General features: G+C 43.7%; 1 protein-coding gene and 1 pseudogene across 5 annotated transcripts in view; both read right to left on the reverse strand.

Moving 5' to 3' along the window:
- The window catches only part of MTFR1 (mitochondrial fission regulator 1), a 58231-nt gene extending 53863 nt beyond the window's left edge, over positions 1–4368 (reverse strand). For 2 of the 5 annotated variants that reach the window (XM_065903559.1, XM_065903555.1), the window contains exon 1: positions 4263–4368. The gene's annotated coding sequence lies outside the window, so the exon portion shown is untranslated. The remainder of the gene's footprint in view (positions 1–4262) is intronic. The other 3 variants (XM_065903557.1, XM_065903556.1, XM_065903558.1) reach the window with 2 other exon arrangements.
- Positions 4369–7014: 2646 nt separating this feature from the next.
- On the reverse strand, positions 7015–7845 carry LOC136145228 (biogenesis of lysosome-related organelles complex 1 subunit 5 pseudogene; annotated as a pseudogene).
- Between the last annotated feature and the right edge of the window lie 571 nt (positions 7846–8416).

Consider the following 8416-nt stretch of genomic DNA (forward strand, 5'->3'; position numbering starts at 1 on the left):
CAGTACCCAACACAGAATCTGACATATAATAAGTTAAACTTTTTTCAGTCCACAAATGAATAAATCTCATGACCTGTACTACATCTCTCAACAACAAACTATTTAGATAAGAAGCCTAAGAACATTACCTAATTAAAACTTGATGAAAGTTCTTTCAAATTAAAACAGCTTTAGATATGAAACTAAACTTCTGAGGGACATTTTCACTAACATTTTTAGAGGATGACTTTCCTTATGTTATAAAAGAGGTTAGAGATAATTGTATGTTTCCATTTGAATTAAAGATGTGTCATTTTCATGTAACTCTGAGATATAACCCTATTGTGAATGACATAGGAATTTCCTTAAAGTGTTATTTTAAGCATTCCCATGCAAATGAATTAAGTATTCTGGCATCAGTTTCAAAACAATCTTTTGAAAAGACTGCTCAAATATCTTAAGTGGTCCTGGACACCAGTAGAAACACTCACATTACTTGGAAGTCAATAATATTTTTCACTAACTAAAACTGCTTCCTTGGGCCAAGCAGATTGATGAAAATTCATTATAAAGGTGCTTTGATAAGCTGTGTAATAATTACTGTCCTCTACATATTATGTATATATAAAACTGCCTTATGGAAAAAGTCAATAAATTATACCTTTTTAAGTAAAGGTGTTTTTTCTCAAATTAACAATACTTTTTACTTTTTATTGAAATATACTTAATTTACAATGTTGTGTCAGTTTCAAAAAAGATGCTGAGTTTCTAAAAGCTAGTAAGGGTAGTTGCGACCCCATAGACTGTAGCTCGCCAGGCTCTTCTGTCTATGGAATTCTCTAGGCAAGAATATTGGAGTGGGTTGCCACTGCCTTCTCCAGGGGATCGTCCCAACCCAGGGATTAAACCCAGTCTCCTGCCTTGCAGGCAGATTCTGTACCACTGTGCCACGAGAGAAGCCTAGTTACTGAAGTACTAGTTGTAGAAGAGAAACTCGAGAAGCAAACTAAATGTCCATCAATAAGGAAATAGTTAAATTCAACATACCCTTTCTAAGTTTATGGGCATTAAAACAAAAAGAAAGGATAACTGATGAACATCTAAATGACTAACATATATGTGATTCTGTTTTAAAAAATAAAGCATAGAAACGGTGGTGAAATAAATATTTTATGCACACGCATACACAGAGGAAAAGATCTGAAAAGATACCAAAGCTTAACATTGCCTGTGTCTGAGGCTAGGTGATGGAATTCTCCACCTTTCTTGTGTATCATTACATAGTGAGATTATAGTGCCACGTTTTGTTGCTTAAACTAAGTGGTGCAATTTGTATCAACAGTACATAATAAACATATAAAAGAACAGATGAACAGCTGAGTTGTCAACAATTCAAAAAGTAGCTATACAGTAATAATACTCATATCACCAAGATTACCCAAGAAAACAAAGGAGTAGAAACTGAAGTTTACCTGGACTTCAGAACCTACTGCATGCACCACTCTACCACAGACTATTTTTTTCCCTCCATTTCTTTCCTTATGTCCATAAATTCACCAGTTAAACCAAAATCTATTTCCTTTATATGTGTATGCTTAGTCACTCAGCATATTACGGTAGCCCCGGAAAATTAATACACCGTGAGTCTTGCTTCATTGCCAGACTTGCTTAGAGCATGAACTCCCCCTTTCTGCACAGCACTAGACAGAATGCATATCCACCTTCCCTGTGCCATTTTGTATTGTCTTGAGTTCCTTCTTCCTGAAATTGAACAGGGCTCATGGATATTTGTTGTTGTTGAGTTGCTTTAAGTCGTGTCCAACTCTGCAGCCCCAGGATCTGGAGCCCACCAAGTTCCTTTGTCCTTCAGTTTTCCAGGCAAGAATACTGCAGTAGGTTACCACTTCCTACTCCAGGGGATCCTCCCAACCCAGACATCAAATCCAAGAATCCACGTCTCTTTCATTGCCAGGTGGATTCTTTGCAGCTAGAAAGACCTGGAAAGCCCATTTCCTTTCTATTCACCAGGTCAAATCACTAATTGCTTCCACGTCTCAGGTGAAGCCATTTTTGACAGAGCCAGCTCATTATATTCCTAGGAGACTGTGATCATGTCACTTCTTTGCTCAAAATTCAAATTTCTTAAATTTGGCACTCAAGTTCCTTCATGTGTGAACTTAACCTTACTTCTCGACTTTTGAATTACTCCCCTACAGTAGGAATCCTAAACTCCAACTCAGCAAGTCTTCTCTACTGTCCTCTGAATAAGCCCAGCTGTCTCTCTCTCTAGTCCTTACTCAAAAACTATCGGGTTGGACAAAAAGTTCCTCTGGCTTTTTCCAAAGGCTGTTACAGAAAAACCCTGAACAAAGTTTTCAGCCAATTCAATACTTGGATGAGGATAAGAAGTAGTGTAAAATTGAGAGGATGAGGGATACATATTAAAGTATCCAGTATACATAGCCAGTATATGCTAACTGCCAAAAGAGGTAGAGACTATTCCTTGATATATTTTTTTCCCTTTTCATTTCCCCTTTAACTGGCCATACCTATAGAAAAAAATTTAATTCTATTTATTGAACAACACTTGTATACTTTGCTCATTACTTTAAAACCAATTGTATTAACCTTTTATTGCTTCAAAGGGACAAAAAATACCTATCTTACTATTGTATTCAAAATATCCAGGTGTGTTTTTTTCCCATTATGGGTTTGTAGCCCAACAGAAATTTCCACAGCAGTTAGGTTTACCCCACAATTCTTAGGACATTCAATAGTGGTTAAAAGAGCAAGAATTTTGCAGTGACCTGGGTCAGCAAGCTAAATTACAGCCCCCTGCTTCACACATAGAGCTTCCCAGGTGGCTCAGCAGAAAAGAATCCTCCCTGGGTTCCATCCCTGGAGAAGGAAAAGGCAACCCACTCCAGTATCTTTACCTGTGAAATCTCATAGAGGAGTCTGGCGCGCTACATACAGTCCATGGGGTCCCAAAAGAGTTGGACACATTTAGGGACTAAACAACAAGAAGCCCCTTACATCAGCCTGACCTCAGGCAAACTGCTTAACCTCTCTAAAGCTCTTTTCCCCCCTCACCTGTAAAATGGGATAATACCCATCAATACTTCATACAGCTGTTGTAAAAGTTCAGTGAACAGGTGAAAACAATTTCACAATGCTTCATACACATCAAGGACTCGGTAAATATAAAATTATCAGTACTAAAACAAAATTTATTAAATAAAAATCAAATAGTATTACCACTCAAATGCAGTAAAGCTACAGACAAAACGAGATTATTTGGCACCTTTGTTTTCAGTGATTTCGAAAACCTGAGCACCAGGTAAATGAGACTGCACCTTTGGAAAATTGCCCACATTCTCCTACCGCAAAATGTATTGGCGCCGGCTACGCCTTAAAGCGTGCCTTATTTTTACTCAATCTCTCTGGGAAGCAAATGACAGGAAAAGGATGACTACTGATCCTGAGAAATACGTAAGAGAGATAGAATATGTCTCAGATACACGTCAAAACAATCCGGGGAGAGGACCAAGCTTAGCCATTTACTGAAACTTGTTGAAACTGGGTGATGGGTACACCGCGTACTCCACGCTAGTCTCTCGACCCGATTTCCATAATAATAACGTGTTTTTAAATGTTAAAAGGTCGATTCTTTCCCTCCCCACCCCACTTTGGGATTAATGCAAGTCCTGGTCAAGAACACACAGTGGGAAAGTCCAAGGAGGCGAAAAGCGAAAACAGTAAAAAGCCAGCCAGCTGAGTTGGTTAAGCCCTCGGGCCACCCGGGAGGTACGCAGCCCGCTCCGGACATCCGAGGCCTGCTGGGGAGGTGCGATCCCGGGGGAAGCGCAACACCCACGGGAACCGCCGCCAAGGGCCTTCCGGACACCGGACCGAAGACGGAGGAAGGCAGGGGGCAGCCGTGGGGTGACTGGGCGGGTGGGAGGGGGGCAGCCGTGGGGTGACTGGGCGGGTGGGAGGGGGGCAGCCCTCGGGGCTAGTCGGCCGAAGTCCCTCCGCTCCGCCGAAGCTCCAGCCCCGCCCAAGCCCTCAGCCACGCGGCGGCCCCAGAACCTCTCCCATCAGCCGCGGCGCAGGCACCCAACCGGCCGGCGGAATCCGCCCTCCTCCCCGCAACCCCGAACCGCGCTCCTTCAGCTCCCACGCTGACTGTCACTAGGGCTCCCCACCACCGTCAGGCCCGGCGGCACCTCCTGGACCCCCAAGCCCCAACCGCTCTCCTGAGTCGTCAGCCCCCACTGTACCTCGGCCGCGAGGCAGCCAGGAGCCTGCTCCCGCAACTCAGGCTTGGAGCTAGGCTGTCCCGGGGCGTTGCTGACAATCACCCAGTCTCCGCCCCGAGCACCGGCCAGCCCGACCAATCAGCGCGTGACCCGAAGGCGGGCACTGAGAGCCGGGAGCGGAAGGCGAGGTGACGGCGGGACGCGCCTGGGGCGGTCTTTCGCAGTGTGCGCACGCGCGGGGCTCGACCGCGTGTGCGCTTTCTCTTGAGCCTGGCTTTTTGTCTTCACTTCTTGCGCTGCGAAGTGCTTTGTAAACTTCAAGCTCTAGGTGTGTAGGAAGACCCACATTCTAATTGTGGCCACCAATGTGGGTGACCTTGAGAGAAGCTGTGAATCTTAAGCCCTTATTAAGCTAACAGATGTTGAGCTCTTTCTTATCTCGCTGTAGGGACGTGTCCTCACCTAGCCTATGTTGTGCCTTCATATCTCGGGTGTGTTTGTCTTTAAGGGAAGTGAGGGTGTGGGGTTATATATGAGGATTTTACTGTCTTCAGTTCCAGCATCTTAGTCTGATTCATTGGGACAGGTGTGTTTTCAGTAGTTGAATATTCTAGAACACTGGATTTCAAATCATTGTCATGAAAATAGCATTATATTTATAGCTAACAATATATTAAGCTTGGTAATCTGTGTAGGACTGCTTAAAGATTCATTTGTAGAATGAGAACCCTATTTCTGTATAAACTATCAAGAGGCTGTTGGTGATGAGCTGTTTCTCTTACCCTCCCATTGTAATTGACCCCAGAGGTCAGTCATCAGAGCTTTGATGTTCTTATCACGGGTGCCCAAGTCTCTCCCTGGTGGGGCTTCCCTCCTTCAACAAGAGCATCAATTCACTTACTCAACAAGGGATTGTTGGGGGCCCTCTGTGACAGTACAAAGATTTTATAAAAAGCTTTGAACCACGCCCTCAGTGAGCCTACAGGCTAACTACACACTTAACTTATGTAATCAAATGTTACAATGGAGGCATGGAGGGGGCCTGAAAGGCTTACCTAAACCTGCCCCGGGTTCTCAGGGAACCCAGTAGAGAGGGCTGAATGCTTGAGCTGGGACCTGACCTGATGAAAGAGCAAGAGCACCTGAGCTAAAGGGGCAGGGGGCAAGCTTTGCATCATTTCTGACAGCATTCACCTGTATCCTCTAAGGTCTTTCCATGGAGAATTTAGTGCTAAGCTAATACATTTTGAGGGTTTCCCTGGTGGCTCAGTTGTAAAGCGTCTGCCTGCCAATATAGGAGATACAGGTTTGATTCCTGAGTGGGGAAGTTCCCCTGGAGACAGGAATGGCAACCCACTCCAGTAATCCTAAGGACAGAGGAGCCTGACGGGGTACATACAGTCCACAGGGTTGCAAAAGAGTTGGACATGACTTAGTGACTAAACAACAATGACAAATGAAGCTTCTGCCCAAACCCCGTGACTTGCACTGGCTCTTTCCAAGACCCAAGGAGGGCATCCAGCACTGAGTTCACATGATCATATGTAGTTTCAACTCTTTAAAAGGAAGATATCTTTTTTTTTTCTCCTCTATTAACTTTAATCACATTTTCAACATGCAGCCAAGAATGAAGCCTTGACAGTTAAGCCATACATTTACACAGGCAGGCATTGTCACTTTTCTGCAGCAGCAACACTGAGATAACACAAGCGAGCTGGGTGTTTTCTTCCTCGTGCCTTTCTTCACTGAAAAGCAACGAGAAAAACACCTGAAAGTTCTACCCATACCTCACATTCATCTGCCATAAATCTCTTGAAATTATTGCATAAAATTCTGCTTGGTTCATGGTAAATAAAAAAAAAAAATCTATTTAGTTCCTCAATTAGACTGTTAAATGCAGATTTTTAAAGATCACAGTGATGACAGAACTGGTACATGTTTCATCATAATACACCTGCTTATGCGGACAGACGTTCAACACTAAAAATGATTTACATTTAACATGGATCATTTGCCGTGTGGGCAAATACTTCTGGTTTATTCAGAGCCAGGATCTTTATACGGTTCCAGAGGGAGGCCTTGGCAGAATTTGCTGATTACTCATTAAATGGCTGAAACATGTAGAGACATTATTTATCTTACAAAGCTTACCCACAGCAAAAACAGACGTAAAAATGAGGTAAAGACTATGGGCAAGATTATGGTTCTTGAAAAGGTTCAAAGTCAACTGTGTTTCTGGTAAGCTTTTCTTTGTAAGCATGTTTTAAACAAAGCTGAAAACATGAAGTGTTGGAAGGCCACAATCTTAACAAGCGTGTCCAGCGAAAACACGGCATTATACGACAGCTTCTCCCAGTGAACTGTTCAGAGACCAGTGTGGCCCCATGTCACAGCAGAGACGCGGTTCTGACGCTCCTCTCTCTTCACTATGATCTCTGCTCCCGGGACAACTGTTTCTGTCTCTATTACTCATGGAATAACACCATATACATTCCTTCAAGAGCCAAGGAGGCCATGACAGGCAGACATCATCTCTGCTTTCTAAGCCACAATGATAAACTTACATTAACCCTGCAGAAGGATGAATTACATTACTTCCCTAAGAAGTCTGTACTTACGGTTGGGTCTCTGAAATAATCAATCAATGGAAACCACGACTGGTCCACATTAACCAAGAGCATGTGGACACCGCTTTCCTCCAACTTCTTCCCCTTCGAAGGATCATTTAGAGGCACTTGAAACTGGAAAGATGTGGCACTCCTCTAGGATAAACAGCGAAGGCTCCAGGAGAGGGCTCCGTCTTCCGACAGAAGAGTGCCATCGGATATATTGCTAAGCGTGAAGCAGAGGCTAACTGGTTGGGTGGGAGCAGTTTCTTGGTCAGTTTTTCCTCGGTAATTTGTCGCTGCTGTGGCTCACGTGCTCACTGGCCAGGCCCTTCTCCATCTCGGCATACTGCTCTCTGAGCTTCCCCAGGGCCTCCCTGTGCTCCGCGTCCACTTCTGCCTGCTGGCCCTGCTGCTCTTTCATGAAATCCTCCCACCGCGTCACGTGCTGTTTCTCACTAGCTATCAAAAGGTCATTATGAATCTTTTTTCGCTCCTGTTCCCTCTGCTGGAGTCTACAGACCGAGTCAATAGCTGCTTGCAATCTCTGGAGAACTTGGTTTAAGTTGTCTTGCATTGTTGCTCTACACATCGGAAAAGTGTGTTCATTTGTCTCCTGGATCATATGCTTCAGATTTTCAAGAACTCGCATTTCTCGAAGACCACGTTTTTCTTCAAATTCTTTCACAAAATAACGGGTTTCACCTTGGATCACTGGTCTGTGATCTAAGAGCCTTGAATGAATTTCTCCAAGATCCTTGATAATGAGGTGTGCCAGTGAGCCTGCGAACCCCAGAGAGTCCTTCTTCTTGCCGCCGCTGCCTCACAACCCACCGGGGTCTCTGTCCCACCACCGCTCATCCCGACTAGCTCCAAGGAAGATATCTTAAAGACCTCCTCAACAGGGTTTGGTTAAGACGTTTTTCCATTCCAGTTTTCTTTCATTCACACTTGGCTTCATTCTAGATGCATGGCTCCGGGGATATAGGGAATCTGGGTGAGGGAAAAAGATGAATTTGAGTCACTTCCCTGATAAGTTATTGCTGACTCTCCCGGTGTTGGAATGACTTCCAGGAAAGCTCCTAACCATGCTCTATTCTGTCTCATAAATGGATGTGTCCTGTGGGACCTGCCATTAGAAGTATGTAGCTGATGGAAGACAAAGAGGGTTTGAAGTGTGCTCAGCCAGAAGCTAATCTAGGGGGAAATTCTGCAGTCATCACGTTTTCAAAATTATAAGCAGAGTGCTTTATTTTTTGTTTTTAATCAACTTTATTTTGGAATAACTTTAGATTTACAGAAAAGATTACAAAGATAGTACAAAAAGTTTCTGTGTGCTCCTCACCCAGTTTTCCCTAAGGCTAACATCTTACATTATCATAAAATATTTATAAAACTGAGGAGCCAACATTGGTACAAATTCCAGACTTATTTCAGATTTTACTAACTCTTTTTCTATCCCAGAATTCAATCCAAGGTGCCACATTGCATTTAGTCATCATGTCTTTTTAGGCTCCCTGGTCTGTTTCTCAATCTTTCCTTGTTTTTCATAACCTTGCTGTGACCCTG

Source organism: Muntiacus reevesi, chromosome 12 (assembly GCF_963930625.1).
Source record: "Muntiacus reevesi chromosome 12, mMunRee1.1, whole genome shotgun sequence".
In the NCBI taxonomy this organism is placed as follows: Eukaryota; Metazoa; Chordata; class Mammalia; order Artiodactyla; family Cervidae; genus Muntiacus; species Muntiacus reevesi.